At 36.4% G+C, this 17934-nt stretch overlaps 1 non-coding gene across 1 annotated transcript; it reads right to left on the reverse strand.

Annotated features, from left to right (window-relative positions):
- Nucleotides 1-10283: 10283 nt before the first annotated feature.
- On the reverse strand, nucleotides 10284-10356 carry TRNAC-ACA. Its single transcript has one exon. It is a non-coding gene; the product is annotated as a tRNA-Cys (tRNA).
- Between the last annotated feature and the right edge of the window lie 7578 nt (nucleotides 10357-17934).

Below are 17934 nucleotides of genomic sequence, written 5' to 3' on the forward strand. Positions count from 1 at the left end.
ATCTTGTTTAGTTAAGTTATATGCAGAGTACATCATGATTGTGTAATGCTGGCCTGAATGAAACACAAGCTGGAATCAAGATTACTGAGAGAAATATCAATATCCTCAGATAGGCAAATGATGTCACCCTTATGGCGGAAAGCAAAAAGGAACTAGAGAGCCTCTTGATGCATATGAAAGAGTAAAGTGAAAGAGCTGACTTAAAACTCCATATTCAAAAGCCAAGATCATGGTATCCAGTTCCAATACTTCATGTATATACATGCTGAAACAATGGAAACAGTAAAAGCCTTTATTTTCTTGGGCTCTAAAATCACTGAGGACAGTGACTGAAGCCATGAAATTAAAGGTTGCTTGCTCCTTGGAAGAAAAGCTTTGACAAACATAGCATATTAAAAAGCAGAGACATTACTTTGCTGACAAAGGTCTATGTAGTTAAAGCTGTGCTTTTTCAAGTAGTCATGTTTGGATGTGAGCGTTAGACCATAAAGAAGACTGAGTACCAAACAATTGATGCTTTCCAACTGTGGTGACTCTTGAGAGTCCCCTGGCCTGCAAGGGGATCAAACCAGTCAATCCTAAAGGAAATCAACCCTGAACATTCGCTGGAAGGGCTGATGCTCTTGCTGAGGATATAATAATTTGGCTACCTGATATGAAGAGCCAACTCATTGGAAAATACCCTGATGCTGGAAAAGATAGAAGGCAGGAGTAGAAGGGGATGACAGGGGATAAGATGGTTGGATGGCCTTACCTATCAGTGGACATGAGTTTGACCAAGCTCCTGGAGATGGTGAAGGACAGGGAAGCCTGACATACTGTAGTCCATAGATTCTCAAGGCATTGGAGATGACTTAATGACTGAACAACAACCTGGTCATTAAATGTTCTATTAATGGAAAAAGCTTAGATCTGTCAAAAGTTTTTTCTGCCAGTATTGAAATAAGAGTGTAATTTTATGCTTTTTCTATTAATATGATATACTACATTCCTTTGGTTTTCATATGTGAGCCAATCAAAAATGTCTGCATTTGTGAGACAGTCCCACTTGGTCACATTCTATAATCCTTTTCATATATTAGTAAATTTAGTGTGCTAGCATTTTGTTGGGAATTTTTATATCCATAGTCATAAGGGATATTGCTTTATAGTTTTCATTTTGGGGGATGTCTTTGGTAAGTGTCATGGACCTTGCTGTCTTACTGAGGTCCAGGATTCTCTCTTTGAGAGACAACTTTCAGCTTATTCTGTGGGTTTGTTTAAACACTAATGTTCTACAATGATTAATTTAGTGGTTTTTTCCATGGTATTATTATTTTAGAGCACAAGTGAATTTACTCAGGTCTTTACTTACCATTCCAAAAGTCAGTTGCCTCCATTCTGTGTATTATTCTTCCAGTTCTCATTCGCTAGCTATCACTGGACCTGCATAGAACTGTTAAACCATTTATATCAGTCCTATCTTCTGAAAAGCTGCTGCCACTCCACTTCAGGCCTGGAATCTACATCACCTTTCAGTAAAAATATGTATGACATGAAAGTCAAACACTCACGTGTCAGAGTAACAAATAGAAGCCAAAGATTTTCACTCCTTGTTAATCTTTCCTTTTTTTGTTTTGCATTTCCCTTTGCTAACTGCCATACCTTGAAGGTCAGATTCGCACATCCATATCCCTGAGAAGTGTGTTTCTATTTTCTAGTCAGTTTATCTCTCTATCATTGTTTTGTTCAAATAGTTACTATATTTGTTGATATCTATTCCCTCCTCCATACATCCATATTCTCAATCTGAAATTAGAATATTTCTAGGAACCAGAGAATTCTACAGGCTTGTGTTTTTTGCCCCAGTTTTGGAAATTTTCAGCCATTATTTCTTCAACACACACACATGCACACACACACACAACCCCTCTCCTTTTGGGATTCTGGTGGCACAAATATTAATCTTTTATTATATTTCGACATCTCTCTGAGTCTCTGCTAATTATTTTTTCATCTATTTTCTCTTTATTAATTTAGATTCAATAATTTCTATGGTGCTCTTCAAGTTCACTGCTCCCCCCCGCCCAACCTGTCCTCTCTATTTTGCTGTTACACACATCCACTGAGTTATTTTAATTTTATGATCATAATATTTAGTTCTAAAATGGCCATTTGGTTCATCTTTACACATTCTATTTCTTTACTGATATTTTCTATTTTTTCATTTGTTTCAAACATGTTTGCAATATTTATTTATGCATTTGTCATAGGGCTTTAAAATTCTTGTTCTATAATTCTAATATCTGCATCCTCTTGCTGTCTGATGGTTCTTTTTCCATCCAATTTGAGATATTCCTGGTTCATGTTACAATGAGTTATAATCAATGAAACTTGAAAACTTTTCATGCTGTAATAATCTGAATCTTCTTTAAGTCTTGTTTTTTTTTTTTTTTTTTTTGCTGGCTTCTTGTATTGCCTGAGAGGTAAAAGGTGGGAAGTGCTAACCTCGTTACTGCCAGTTAAGGTGAAAGTTTGGACTCAGCCTCCTTTGACACCTAGAAATGAGGCACTCTGTTGTGAAGCTGGGCTGGAGTACCAATTCAGACCCTACCCTTGCTAGTGTGACACTATCTGCTGACTCTATCTTTAGCTGTGAGGGAGAGGGCTGGGGAGAGGGATGCCTCCTCACTGCTCCCACTAGACTCCACTGACGCTGGAGTCGTGAGGCTTTCTGTTCAAGCCAGGATGAGTTGCTCCCCACTCAGTCTTCTGCAGCATCACCCTGGCAGGTGAGTTGAATCATCTTGCTACAGCCTGGCAAGAGTGGAAGTCTAGGTGCACCACTTGGCCTTTGGTGGGATTCAGTTGCAACTTGGTCTGTGGCATTCACCGGAAGAAAAGTGGTTAAAAGTCCCCTGTCTTGTTTAGCTGCCTCTTTCATGGTCTTTTGGCCACAGACACAGGCTTTTGAGGGGATTTCTGTTGACATCTGTTGGTATTTCCAGGCTGCCAGCTTCTTCATGATCCAGTCATGAGGTTACACAAAAATCTAGGGAACTCATTACCATTATCCCTTGGATCTTGAACTCCTTAGCTGGCCTGACTTAATCTCTCAAGCTTTCAGGGTAATCTTAAGTTTATTTTATATATATTTTTTAGGGCTTTTAGCTTTTTTTGGTGAGAAGTACAGAGAAAAGCAGGTATAGTCTATGTTTCTAGATGGGAAAGTTATCTCAAGATTTGTCCATCAGTATTTCCCTAACGTTTTGCATAGTGACTCCCGGGTAATAAATTATTGACAAGTAATTGTTAAATGAATGATTTAATAGCAAAAGTTTGTGTCTGTTATTTTGGAAATTCCTGGACTCAGTTCAACTCAATTCTGTTTCAGGAACACTTGAGGTTTTCAGAAAACAGAATCTCATTTGAATGGAGGTATCACTGAATTTATTTAGAAAAAAAAAATTGCTGTCACAATATTTTATTCAAATAAAATATTTGATTTGGGGAAAGAAAGCAATTTTCTGTTGTTGCTGGCATCATTTGCATTTGAAAATCCCCTAAAACATTTTACTCCTTAAACTTATTATTCTTTGTTGTGCTGATTTAAAGTTTCTAAATAATTTCGAGAATGTACTTTGCAATTAAGAAAATTCTCATTCACATATGCAAATTCTAATGACTACTTGTTATGTTATTGCTATTTTTAACAGCATATGTACTGTTGGGCTGAAATTTCTTAAAGACCAGACCAATTTTAATAGCTCAGTGTTCTTTTTATAATTGTCTGAATCATTAATTTTGTTTACCATTGCATGCATGTTGGTTATTTTCTTTAATATTATGGTGTGTATAGGATATGACATCCTTTGGCACTTAATGATGGAATGAACAGTTGTCATTTAGAGGCTCTATAGTCCTGAGAATCAAAAATGGGATTTATTTAAAAGAATTCTCCAGTGGAGATGCTTTGACAAGTAGGGCCTTGCTTGTGGCATTATTTCATCCCTTAGCTCCTGTAACCAGTTTTAGACTAATTTAAACCTTTCAAATGCTATTCTTAGTGTTTCCATTGAACAAATCAATTAAGCCAAGTTCAGTTAAGGTAACTTTGCTTTCAACAGAAATCATTTGCCAGAAAACAACGTGGTTACAGTGGTTATACTGAAATTAAGGCAACAAAGAATGCAATTATATATATTTAGGTGGTTATAAGACCAAATAAACATTGTTATAGGAGGACATCTCTGAGGCATCATTAATGATGTAGTAAAGAGTAACATACCAAATGGAACCACAGCCATTTTTCACTCTATAAATAGAGGACTAGAAGAACAAACACAATTTTTCTAACAATCTCAAAACAGTGGCATGAAAATTATTTGAAATTTTAAAATAAGTAATAGATGTTACAGAGATAGCACATTTATCCAGAGTTTTCAGTAGCCCTAAAGGTATTCCATCCCAATTTATAATAAGAAGTGAAACTCAGAGAAGTTGAAGCAAATTTCCCCTGTCACATTGATAATAAATGTTCAATCTAGGCCCGAAGGTTTCAGGTCTCTTGAATTCCAGAGTTTGTGTTTTATTATTCATCGTTCTTTGTCACATCTTAAAATTTGGAAGTCCTTATTGTTGATAATAATGATGCTTTTTCTCAGATTCTGGGTCATGGTTTCTGTAAGTGATCTTAGTGCTCTGATCCCTCCCTTCACTAGTCAAAGGATGCACTATTATATTTCATCAACTCTAAAATGTCATCTACTGTAACAGACAAAGGTTTCAATGTGCCCTCAAGAAAAAAATATGCCCTGGCATTGAATTTATGTACACCATTAATTGTGGGATATAGTCAGATTTCATAAATATCAGCATGTAAAAATATGTCTTGGAGTCAGTAAAATATGATTCTTTCCTGTTTGGTTTCTGGCCTTATCACAACACTGTTTATGCAATACTGGGCAGAGTAGTAGGGAGAGAGGAAGAGAAGGAGTTGCCAAAAGACCATTTACTTTGTCTGAGTAATTTCTTCAACAGAAGCAGATATTCAGAACGTTATGTTGACATGACAGCCAAGAAGATCATAATAAAAGAGTTTACTGGAAGAAGTGCTGCCTTATGGTTATAAGAATTGTATCCTTGAGTCCTTACTTGAATGTCAAGTTTCTACTATGCATCTGCCTCTCTTCATTGATTCCATGCCTTTTTGGGTGTCAACACTTTTACTGACAAATTAAAACATGTAATCTTACAATAAAATTTCCCATTTGAGTAGAATCATATGAATTCCATCATCACACTTGAATTCTCATTTGATAAGAATGAATCACTGGAAATTTTCCTCCTTTGAAAATCAAAGTAGTATAATGTTACAAGAGGAGAATTTTAATGACACTTCCTTGGTCTACCTGCAACATACACAGTATACGGTCAGGCCACTCAAGATGGCCTTGAGAGAGCAAGCTCTTGTCTTGTTCTCAGTACACTCCCTGCTCCACCAGGGCCTGCTTCACCTTCACTCTACTTACCTGACCGATCTTTTTACATACTTACCCCCAACATCAGCTGGTGATTGTTCTTAATAATGAAACAGTGAGAGGCATACCCCTCTGCTAGCTACTCTGGTAACCAAACAGCCACCTGACATAATTCCCACTGTAACTTGCAATCTCCTCCTTTCCCCCTGGAGTAAAGACTGCTGCCATGGCCTGCTCATCATCTGCCATACAGAGTGAGGGGTTGCTCCAGGACACTGCTTCAGACATGCAAGATTCCTCATTCATTAAGCCACTGATGTCTCCGTCACTAATGCTGGGCTCTCTTCAGCCTTGTAGCTGGGCAAGCACAGGCCGGTAGACCTGAGGGGTGCAGCCCAAACAGAGCTGCTATAGGTAAAACTGCAGTGTTTTTTTGGTTGCAAAATCCAGACCATGAAATGTAAATAATTAGTCAGTATCCAATCATGTTATTGATGGGACTAAATACACTGTTTTCTATATTTTTAAAGACCACATTAATCTTAATATGTTCAGTTATCATATGGTTAGTGCGAATAATGCCTTTGAGGATATAGGAAAAGATGAAGAAGGCAGGATATGAATCAAAGTCTCCCTGACTCCAGATCTCTCATTCTTAAAGGCGATGCTATATTTTCCCCTAGGACATTTTGCTGTCAAGATCTCTATTTTGTCATGTAGGAATTAACATGTTCTAGGACATAGGGAAGACAGGATGGTTGACATAGAGTAATATAGCTTAGAACTTAACATTTCTGAGGCAAGGGCAAGCTACCTCCTTATTCAGATCCAAAAACCCATTTCCAACAGCTGCAGATGGAGAGCTGTCTTCCAACAGTGATAACAACAACACATAATATGACTCTTCAGTATAGGCCATGTGTTATGCTCACTAAAACATCAAACGATGGTATGAAGGTACTCGCTAGGATCCTCAGGTGTCCCTGGCTCTGGGCAAGGAAGCATTGGGCAGAAGTGTCTTTCCCTGCTGACTTTTCTCACACTCACCTCTGCCCCAGTAGTGGTGTGCCCTTCTTGGCCTTGACCTCCTCTGACAGCAACCCCTTCCCCTCTTCTCACTCCAGCTAAAGGCAGAGTAGCTCTGCTTCCCCTGAATTATCTACCAACCTCTTCCTATAATATTGCTAATTATAGTTTTCTTTTGATTCCTCAAAGACTATTGTGACAGAGGTCCAAAAACTGGGCACTGCTGTCTATTTCCTGAAATTGTAGCAATCTTAATTCTCCTAGATCCAGTGTGGACACCCTTGTTTATTAAGGAAAGGCTCATAAGCAGAGAAGAATGAAAGTTTAAAAAGACACAGGATATTCTTTTAATAATTATCTTTCTACCTTCTCACTTCTCAATCCTTGGGTTGAGAAGACTCCCTGGAGTAGGAAATGGCACCCCACTTCAGTATTATTGCCTGGAAAATTTCATGGGCAGAGTAGCCTTGTGGATTACAGTCTACGGGGCCATAAAGAATCAGACACAACTGAGCAACCAAGCACCATCTCTCTAGTGAATGCTGAGTTTCTGAAATTATCTTTGATCCCATCTAGGTGCTCTGTGCCCTAATTCTTTCCAAAATGGGAGACATAAATAAAACTTCTAACTTGAGTTTGATTGGAAATATATAATTCTATTTCTCCTGAATCATAACAGTGATTTAAGGTTCCATTCTTTGGAGATAGTAAAAAAATAGGATATGATTATCTTTGGGCATATCCTCTACCTCAAGAGGATTCAAACTCCCAGGCCCAAGGTGAATATTCTACCCATCACTCCAAGTTATTATTATAATTCCTTCCTGACTATGGTTTGACTTCCCATTTTGCTCAAGAATAAGCCATTAATTTTAACCAATGATAAAAGAAAGTCCCTACCACATTGCTTGATAGGTCTTAGCTGAACAGAATGTAGGATATATTTTACTTCAAATGTCCTCCTATACTAGTAGACCTTTCCATCAATTGTTTTTGAACAAAGACCACAGCAGTTGGGCCATTATTTTCTGTCTCGGTCTATGAGCCTCTGTTTTGTTGTTGTTGTTTTGTTGTTCATAGAATTGCTAAGATTAAATCCAAGAGCTAATTAAGAAAGACAGTCTTCCCAGCTGATCCCATGTTAAGGAATCCACCTGGCAATGCAGGAGAAACAGGAGACCAGGGTTTAATCTCTGGGTTGGGAAGATCCCCTTGAGGAGGAAATGGCAACCCACTCCAGTATTCTTGCCTGAAAAATTCCATGGACAGAGGAGCCTGTTAGGATGCAGTTCATGGAATTGCAAAAGAGTCAGAGCAAGTGGCTCTGTGTTGCTCAGCAACACGACTGAGCAACTGAACATAGACTAAATTAAGGATGATTAATTTCCAAAGGATAAAATAAAGAGGAAAAGTCTAATTCAAGAGTAATATATACTTTTCTTCTCTCTCCATGGATGAGATGTTTACTATGTTCACAGTGGAACTGAATGAACTACAGTCTTTCCAGGAAAGATCTAGAGAAGAGTTACATTATGTGAAATTAAAACAAAATAAAACATGTGAGGGGCAAGGGAAACTAATGAAAGTGATCAAAAGGCACAAACTTGCAGTTATACAATTAAATAATTCCTTGGGATGTAATGTATGGCATGGTGACTGTAGTTAATAATACTATTAATATATTGTCTATTTGAAAGTTGCTAAGAGAGTAATTCTTATAAGTTTTCATTGAAAGAAAAGGAAATTTGCAATGTGTAGTGTGTTAGTTGCTCAGTTATGTCTGACTATTTGAGACCCCATGAATTGTAGCTGCCAGGATACTCTGTCCGTGAGATTCTCTAGACAAGTATACTGGAGTGGGTAGCCATTCTCTTCAGGGTATCTGCCTTACCCAAGGATCTAACCTGGGTCTTCTGCATTGCAGGCATATTCTTTATTGACTGAGTCACCAGAGAAGGCCATAACATGTGATGGTGGGTGTTAATTAGACTTATTACAGGGACCATTCACAATACCTACAAATATCAAATTACCATTTTGTACACCTGAAGCTAAAATAATGTTTTATGTCAATTACACCTCAATTGAAAAAGCAGTATATTATTATGATATGAGATAGTTCATTATTAATTGATGACATTGTACTCAAATCTCAGAGTCCAAATGCATCCTTCATGAGAGTTGCATGGAAAAGAAAACTCAAAATATGTAAAATGTGGAAATTATAGATATACCTAATGACATGTATTAGTACAATACCCTAAATTCTATGTTTCTTACAATATGGAGTCACTAGTTCTGTATGTTAGACTTGAGGACTAAGAGTTATCAAATATCAGTGGCTTTCTAGAAAAAAAAATAAAAAAGCTTTCTTACAACTTAAAAGTATGGAGTTTTATCAATTGAAATGATATCACAAGTATTTTAGAAACTCTGCTCCCTTCTAGGAATGATTGGAAAAAGAAATCATAATGAAATATTAGCCTATTTAGGTTAGTGTTTTTGGAAAAAAAAAAACAAAAAACCATGAACTAACACTTTAATGTACTAATCTCTTAAAACGGCAATAGTTGATATTGTCCTTGATGAAGAAAGCCATACCATTCTTCTCAGTTTAAATAAACTTTAAATAGGCTTTCCCCAGACTTTAGGTCTCTGATTATACTCTTTTTAGATTATTTAATTTAGAAAATTTATAACTGTGAATTTTTCCTCTGTCAGTTTGAGATACTCTAAAATACTTCTTGTCAGTTTTATAACACAAGAATGTGTTTTTTAAGGACCTGGGGGCCATTCTTTGAAATATAACCAGCAAGGAAGGTAGCCTCCCTGTTTCTAATCCTGATTCTGATAGGGGAAAGCCTAATTTATAAGAATACCTCACTCCAAGTTGTAAAACTACATTCTGTCATAAAGATTCAAGAAAATTCATTTATCTTCTGGGTATAATCAGTCAGCAAACAAAGATGATCTACAACCCCACTCCCACCTCAGTTCTTAAAAACTCTTTTAGTTCTTAAAAAGTCTCAGCAGAGTGGAATTACGATGGATTTCTGACTGATCACAATGGTATTGAACAAATTCTTCTTTGCATGCTTAATTAAATTTACCTCATATGATTTTTACTTTGACATTCTTACATAAGTTCTAGTTCTGCCAAAGATCCATGAAATGAATTTGACATATAGTGGTACATCACAGCAGGGTCACTGCCCTAAAACTAAATTAATTAATTAATTCAAGATGGTTTGTAGATCTAAATGTGAAATGCAAACTATAAAACTCCTAGAAGAAACTGTAGGAGAAAAACGTTGTAAACTTGACCTTGGTGATAGTTTTGTTTTATAGTATTGTTATCTTTTTGTTCATTTTTTAGATAAAACACCAAAAGCTAGATTAATAAAAGAAAACAACTCTATGGTAATAAATTTTTATGACATCACAAAAGAAATATTTTAGTTGAAATAATTTAAAAAATAATGATACAAGATTTTTTAAGTTACATCCTAAAATGAATCAGTTTTATACACACAGAGATTAGGTAGAAACAGTAAATTCTCAAAAAAAAGTATGAAAAATTATCCCAGGTTTTCATATCTATCACATTTTTTAAAGATTTTTGTCATTTAATTTCTGCTGCTCCCAAAGTAATACATTAAAAATTATACTAACATTTTGCTATGCAATACCCCCATCTACTAAAATTCAAGGAACTGACCCAATTACTTTCATGGTAGAATTAGATGAGTACTATGCTCATATTCCCATAAATGGTTGTCATTTCCTTCTCCAGAAGATCTTCCCAACACAGGGATCGAACCTGGGTCTCCTGCATTGTAGGCAGACGCTTTACCATCTGAGCTACCAGGGAAGTCCTCTTTCTTTATTTTCTTTTTATGCTCATATTCTTAATGGCATCTCACATTTTAAAATGCAACAACTTATAATATTAACTATTTTTTTAGACTGCTTTAATAGGTCACTATCCTTGCTCACTGCACCACACTTACTATCATTTTCCTTTCTTGAATATTATGAATTTTGCAGACATTAACTGCTTTCTGGTTATCAGTGGATATCAACATTACCAAGGAAGAAGTTTCTTTGCTTATACCTTAATAGAATCCGTAAACAAACAAAATGAATTTGTCATAAGGTACTAGGCTATCTAATCAAGATAAAGATAGAATTTTTCAAATCCTCAGAAGAAGACTGAGACAAAAGTGAAAAAAGCCTTTATATACCAGGTAGTTCCCACTCTCCATTCTCACTACTTTTGCTACCTTTTTTTCCACTCTTTTTCTATTTTTCATTCTCTTTCTCTCTGGGCAGGTTTCTTCTTTCTACCCCAGTCTACAAGTCAGGTTTACAACACCATATCTCTGCAGCCCTTCGAGACTTGGTTAAGTCCTCTTGTTTTCATAGCACTCATATGTCCCACCTCTTCCATATTATTAACTTATTGTTAAAAGTTTCCTGCAACCTCACTGAGGACTTCTGAGTTGTTTAATATGTAATATGGCTCATTTTCATAGTGGTAACCATAAATTTCAAATCAAAGCCTAGGATGCATGATGTGAGATCTTATATGAGAATGAACTGCATATTTGAAATTATGACAGTATTCCAAAGTCCGGTTGATTTGACCTAATACTATTTCACAATATTGAAGTGCTATCTATTTTTTCATTAACCACTAATCTTTCCCTGTGTTTTCTCTTAAGTCTCACATACTTGTTGCCATGCTAAGCTAAGTCACTTCGGTCATGTCCGACTCTGTGCGACCCCACAGACGGCAGCCCACCAGGCTCCCCCATCCCTGGGATTCTCCAGGCAAGAACACTGGAGGGGGTTGCCATTTCCTTCTCCAATGCATGAAAGTGAAAAGTGAAAGTGAAGTCGCTCAGTCGTGTCTGATTCTTAGCCACCCCATGGACGGCAGCCTACCAGGCTCCTCCAGCCATGGGATTTGCCAGGCAAGAGTACTGGAGTGGGGTGCCATTGCCTTCTCCCACATACTTATTAGGTCAGCTTAAATGATTTATTCTATGCTTAGTTTTTCCAAAACGCCTTTGAGTGTTGGGCTTGCCCTGCCTTTCTATATCTGTGTTTATGCTGTGCCTCTGTCCTGAAGCTGGAATGATCATTTCATTTTTGTTATTTACTACTGTGTTGACTGTACCATTAACACTCAATAAATTACAATAATAATGATACATCTCATCATCATAATTATCTTTACTCCCTTGGGCAAATTCAGCAGGGAATGAGAAACTTCAGAGAATGATCTGCTTTCTATAATACCCTCTAGGTTGTCCTCAGACATTTTATAAAAATCCCTCTAGAATGTATTTAACTTTCCTTTTTATCAAAACAATAAGTGAAAGGTGATTATTAAGAAAGCACTCTTAAAAGCTTATAGGAAATGAGATAACATGGTTCAATTCCCCTTTGCAAGCTCCTGAAACACATGTTATCTTTATCATTTACATGACATGTCATATTACTCTTTCATTTTACTTACAAATAAGTTATTATCCCCTTTTAAGAGAAAGAAGGTTTGATCCCACTTCATAAAGCAATGACTGCCATTAGCAGATTCTAAGTAAACAGTTACTGCAAATTATGGGTAAAGATAATAATAGATTTTTTGTTTATTAATTAACATATGAATAAACACTTTTCCATTTATGAGATCTGATAAACTATGAGTTTCTAGTATTTTGCTAACTCCTCAATTATATAGACATTTCTTAATCATCTAGACATCCATGGTAAATAACCCATGGGCTTATACAAAATGTATACATTAAAATTTTGAATGAAAAGTAAGCAAATACAAATTGAAATTTAATTGTAAGGAAGTTACATTTAGTTTTTGTGCAGTTTGTCTTATCCTCAAGGCAAATGACTCTTTTAGGATAAGTAGAGTTTTTCTTTTCAGTATCTGTCCTATTCCTTGAGTTGTATTCTCAGTTATACCACTGTCTGAATCTCAAGCTCTTAGATTACACTGCCAGCTATACTTTAATGTCTTTAACTGAGACATTATTTTGCTGACAAAGGTCAGTATAGTTAAAGCTATGGTTTTTCCAGTAGTCACATATGGATATGAGAGTTGGACCATAAAGAAAATAGCACCAAAAATTGGTGCTTTTGAATTATGGCATTGGAGAAGACTCTTGAGAGAGTCCTTGGACAACAAGGAAATCAGATCAGTAAATCCTAAAGGAAATCAGTCCTGAGTATGCACTTGAAGCACTGATGCTGAAGCTGAAGCTCCGATACTTTGGCCACTTGATGTGAAGAACTGACTCCTTGGAAAAGACCCTGACGCTCGTGTCAGGAGTGTGTGTAATTTTCTCCGTTCTGTCTTGCCACAGCAAAGTTTTGAAAGGGCGGACCAGTATTACAGATCTGTTACAGCTCAGAGGTTTATTTGGCAAAGAAAGGATAGCACACCATAGAGGCATGAGGGTGGGCTGATCCCAAAGAGACCTCAGTCTACCTTAGCTTCCTGTTTTTATATATTTTGTCTCCTCCCCACTGAGCCTGCCCTATGAAAATTGGGCTAGCCAGGAAGGGCTGTTTCCTTGCATATTTTGCATCTAGCTTATTAATGTCTTTTCTATTTCAAGATATGTGCCAACATTTGGTCCATTTAATAACCTATGTGGAGGATCTCTCTTACATATTAGCTTAGAAAGTACTTTGATCCTAAGCAAATATTTACTATAGTACATGTGCTCAGTCATTCAGTTGTGTCTGACTCTTTGAGACCCCATGGACTATAACCCACCAGGTTCCTCTGTCTGTGGAATTTTCCAGGCAAGAACACTGTAGCAGGTTGGCATTTCCTACTTCCGGGGGATGTTCCCAACCCAGGGATTAAACCCACATGTCTTGTAACTCCTGCATTGGCAGGTGGATTCTTAACCACTACATCACCTGGGAAGTCCTACTATAGCACAGGGAACTATATTTAATATCTTATAATAACCTATAATGGAAAACAATTAGAAAAAATATATATGAATAACTTTGTTGTGCACATGTAAATAATGCAATTTTGTAAATCAACTATACTTCAATGAAAAAAAAAAAAGTAATTTGATCCATTCAATTCCAGAATTTTCATCCTTGTAGCCCCTGACTTTTCATAGCCATATCCTGAGGGCCAATATCTTTCTATCTCATACATGTAAAATACTAATATCCCTTCCATCTCATGCTCTCAGGTCATTGACACTTGGTTTGTAGCCTTCTAAAACTCTTAAGGTTTTTATCTTTCCCTTACCACAAGGTCAAAGACCTTCTGGCTTTATTTCTCTATTTTAAGCACCACAGAATAAGGTCTTTGGAACTGCTCTGTTACTTTAAACATTTGTTTTTAATTTGCTTACTCAAAATACCTAAACTTAGAATTATCTTCTTTTTCATTTAACTTTACCTCACATATCTAATCTTAGAAATTTCTTAACTTTGTAAATATCTTATAAAAGGATGATGTTAAATTCAAGTTAAACTTTAGTGTCACTACTCAATACTCTCTCTTTTTTTTTTTTTGCTTGCTGTTAAAAACAATCTCCTTTCTGAAATTTCATAATTTTTCTTACAATCTTTAGCCACCTTCCTGCCTTCTACTTGCCTTCTAGTATTACTTTGCCTTCTTCTATATTGATAAATATAAAAATCTATGCTATACCTAGGTAGTACTTTGGAAATTTCCCACTTAGGCTCTTACATATTTCATACTCAACCACAATTCTTGCCCTCCAGTATTAAAGGCTAAGACTGCCACACTCTTAATCTTCATCTTATACTTGCTCAATGTCTTAGACCTTGTTTCCTAACTTAGCAGGAGTAGTAGTAGTGTGTGCTCAGTCATATCTGACTCTGCAACACTATGGACTGTAGTCCACCAGGCTCCTCTGTCCATGGGATTCTCCAGACGAGAATACTGGAGGGGGTTGCCATGTCCTCCTCCAGGGGATCTTCCCAACCCAGGGATCAAACCTGGGCCTCCTACATTGCAGGCAGATTCTTTACCATTAGTGCCACTTGGGAAGCCCCTTCATAACTTAGCTCCCCACCAGTTCTTACATACTCAAACTTTCATTCCCTAATGCTGAGAACTTTTCAATTTCTACACAGAAGTACAAGAAAATAAAATTTCTAAATACAGCATTCCCCTGTGGCTTTAGCTCAACTCATCTTCTTCCCTTTCAGTTTTATTTCTGAAAAGAACAGTGATGAATCAGTCTATCTCTGTCTATCTGTTAGCACACTAGTATTGAAACCTTTCTGATGTCAGGCTCTGTGCTACAGCTGGCAATACTATGAAAAGCAAGATAGAGTTGATGTGCCTGTTCCCACGGCACTTCAAGCTGTATTTGCTCACCTCCCATTCGATCTTCAACTTGTGGTAATTATGACTCTACTTCAGCCATTTCACTGAACCATCTTTGCTCTTGATCTCTTTTTTTCTTGATCTCTATCAAAGCAAGTAAACTTTTTTGGCATTTGTCTTCTTATCTATTTATCCTGTACTTTAAGGTCTTGATCTTTCTTTTTATTTTTCTCCACTTCAGGTATTTGTAACATAAAACTTACCTTGTTCTGTTTCTGACTCTTAGTGTCTTTCATGGGATCCTCTTTCTCAATCCACAACTTACAAAGTTGTAGGTTGGCATGCTTCAGGTTTCTAATACTTCCCTCATTCTCTTTTTATGGCTTCAACTATTATGAATAGCTAACATCAGACTACTGTATTAAAAATGTTAAAAGTAAAGATATGCAAAACCTTGGGTATCTCCAGACTGTTTCAAATTCCTAATGATTTCAAATAAACTGATTATATTTTCTCATCTTCTTGATCTAAGTTGTCTGTACTTCCTTCTTATTTATCAAATCTTGTTTATTTTTATTTCTAATTATCATTTGTGTGTTGCTTTCTCTCAACACATAACACAAATAGCCTATGCAAAGAGTTATTTGAGTTGTCTACAAAATGGTATTTATGTTGCCTCTTCAATGCTCTATATTTGTTAACAGAATATGCTGGTTAAAACTCAAGTTTGATACCTTGCTTAATGCCCTTGTAACATACATGAATAGAGATAGACATCATTAATCAAACACAACTTATTTTAGGCCATAGTTTTTATCATTGTTTCTAAACAAATTTCCAAGAGCAATCTTACGGGGGCCGGGGGTGGGGGGATATGCGGGATGGTTTAGAGCATGATACTGAATGAAAGTGATAGCTCTAGTCCCTCAGTCGTGTCCAACTCTGCCACTCCGTGGACTGTAGCTCGCTAGGCTCCTCTGTCCATTGACTTCTCCAGGCAAGAAACTGGAGTGGGTTGCTATTCACTTCTCCAGGTGATCTTCTCAACCCAGGTATGGAACTCAGATCTCCTGCACTGCCGGCAGATTCTTTACTGTCTGAGCCACCAGGAAAGCCCTGATATTGAATAGCAATATGTAAATACAATATACTCTCTTTTTGGCATTCCTCTGAAGTCAAGTGGAAATCAGATTAGACACACTTATACATTTGAATTTACCCTAAGGAAGCAATGGCCTTTATCCATTGCTTATGGACAAACACTATAATTTCTGAGCAAAATTTAACAAAATATTTATTACCATGTTCCACAGTAGGTCCATACACATTACTTGTTGCTTGGAGTAATTATTATAACCCCACAAAATTAAGTGACTTTTAATTTCTTTACTATTCTAATTTTCAGTGATTCTGTGGAACCAAGAATAACTTCTATTACTTTACTCTGATTGCATGATTTATGCAGCTTATCTAACAAATTCAAATCAATATTATTTGCTGAAAACATGCATGCTACAAATCTGAAATTACCAATTCAGAAGAAAGTATTACCTCATTTAAATTTTAATTTTATTTCAGAAAAAAAGACTCTGAATTAGGGTTGCATTAACAGTTCCCTATAACTAGACAATTTATACAAGCTATGTAGTTCTATTAGCTCACAAATGGACACATGAAAAATGCTAATAGCATAGAAAATCCACCACAAGAATAATATCTTGAATTTAAAATTTCTATCTGCAGTGAATTTTTGTGGCCAAGTTACAAAACACTCAATCTAAGGACTTATAATGGAAATGCAAAAAGACCTTTAAATTTAAGAGCAAGGAAAGATACTGCTGTCATATAAAAAGAATTCTTTTCCTACAAAAGGTGGAATACATAAGTCATTGTTATGAAAAATACCTTCCTTCTTAGTTATATTCAATCTGCAAATCATAGACTCATTCTTGCTAGCAAAAAGTGACTTGGATTTGATTTTAATGTTGATTTTTTTTTTCATGCTTCTCCTCATTCTGCATCAGTTCTGGCTCTTCCTTTCAATTATTTCCTTTGTGATTGCTTAGCTTCATGCTTCCTATATTTTGTTAGACTAAAATGTAATGTACTCACGGTTTATATTGGCAGGTCCATGCAGCTAGTCAGCTCTGAAGGTAGCTTTCATTTCAAATGGGCAAGGCAGGGGAGTGTTGTGGAGGGAAAGGCAGACAGCAGAAAATGGAGGCAGAGAGGAAGAAAAACCCTATTTATATTTCTGAAGTGACTGATGTTCCTTCTTGCACGTTATTCCAGAAGACAATATCTCTGTTCAGATAAGTACTAACAGTTGTGCCATCTGCAGAGCAAGATACCTGTTTTAAAACACTTAACTGGGATTATTTTTAATGGTGTAATACCTGTCTTCTATTTATTTATATTTGGTCAAGTATCCTTTGGTCTGCTGGCTTCATTAGTTCCCATTTCCTCTGCTTTTGGCTCACCTTGTATTCTGCTGTGCACTAGTAATGAATTGGTTTTGGAGAAGCATCTGGTCAGAAAATCTCTTCTATTTGAAGATTTTTAGAATGTGCCAAGTTGTTTGGTCATCATATTAACCAATGGGGGAAAAAAAAAAAATTCGGTTTTACTCTACAGTTTTATTTTTTAATATAATAGGTCTGTAATAAAAGTATAATAAATGGATCTCTATGCCCAGAGAGAAAAAAATTTTATTTTCATCCCCCTCATTAAGAACCTTCTTAGATTTCCAGGGATTGCCTGAGCAACAGAATACTAAATTCTGCCTGTATATGTGAGCAGTAATTATATATTCTGGGTTGCAGAAAGCACTCGACAGGGCTCTGAGGAAGTCTGTTCCTCATTTCATCATTTTATGCAGCTCTGGTCTTGCTGACTGCACAGAGCACTAATAGAACAAGTTAATGGAGTTTATTCTGTCACAAATGCTGCCAGTTAAAGAAGATGATTGCCATGTATGGAAAACCAGACTTTCTAACTTCTTCCTAAAGATGTATAGAAATATTAAATCTGTTATCTGCCATAGTGGAAATACATAAATATTGACTTCCTAATATAAGTGCAGGTGGACTTTAGTATTTC

This window comes from Cervus elaphus, chromosome 30 (assembly GCF_910594005.1).
Source record: "Cervus elaphus chromosome 30, mCerEla1.1, whole genome shotgun sequence".
NCBI classification, from domain to species: domain Eukaryota; kingdom Metazoa; phylum Chordata; class Mammalia; order Artiodactyla; family Cervidae; genus Cervus; species Cervus elaphus.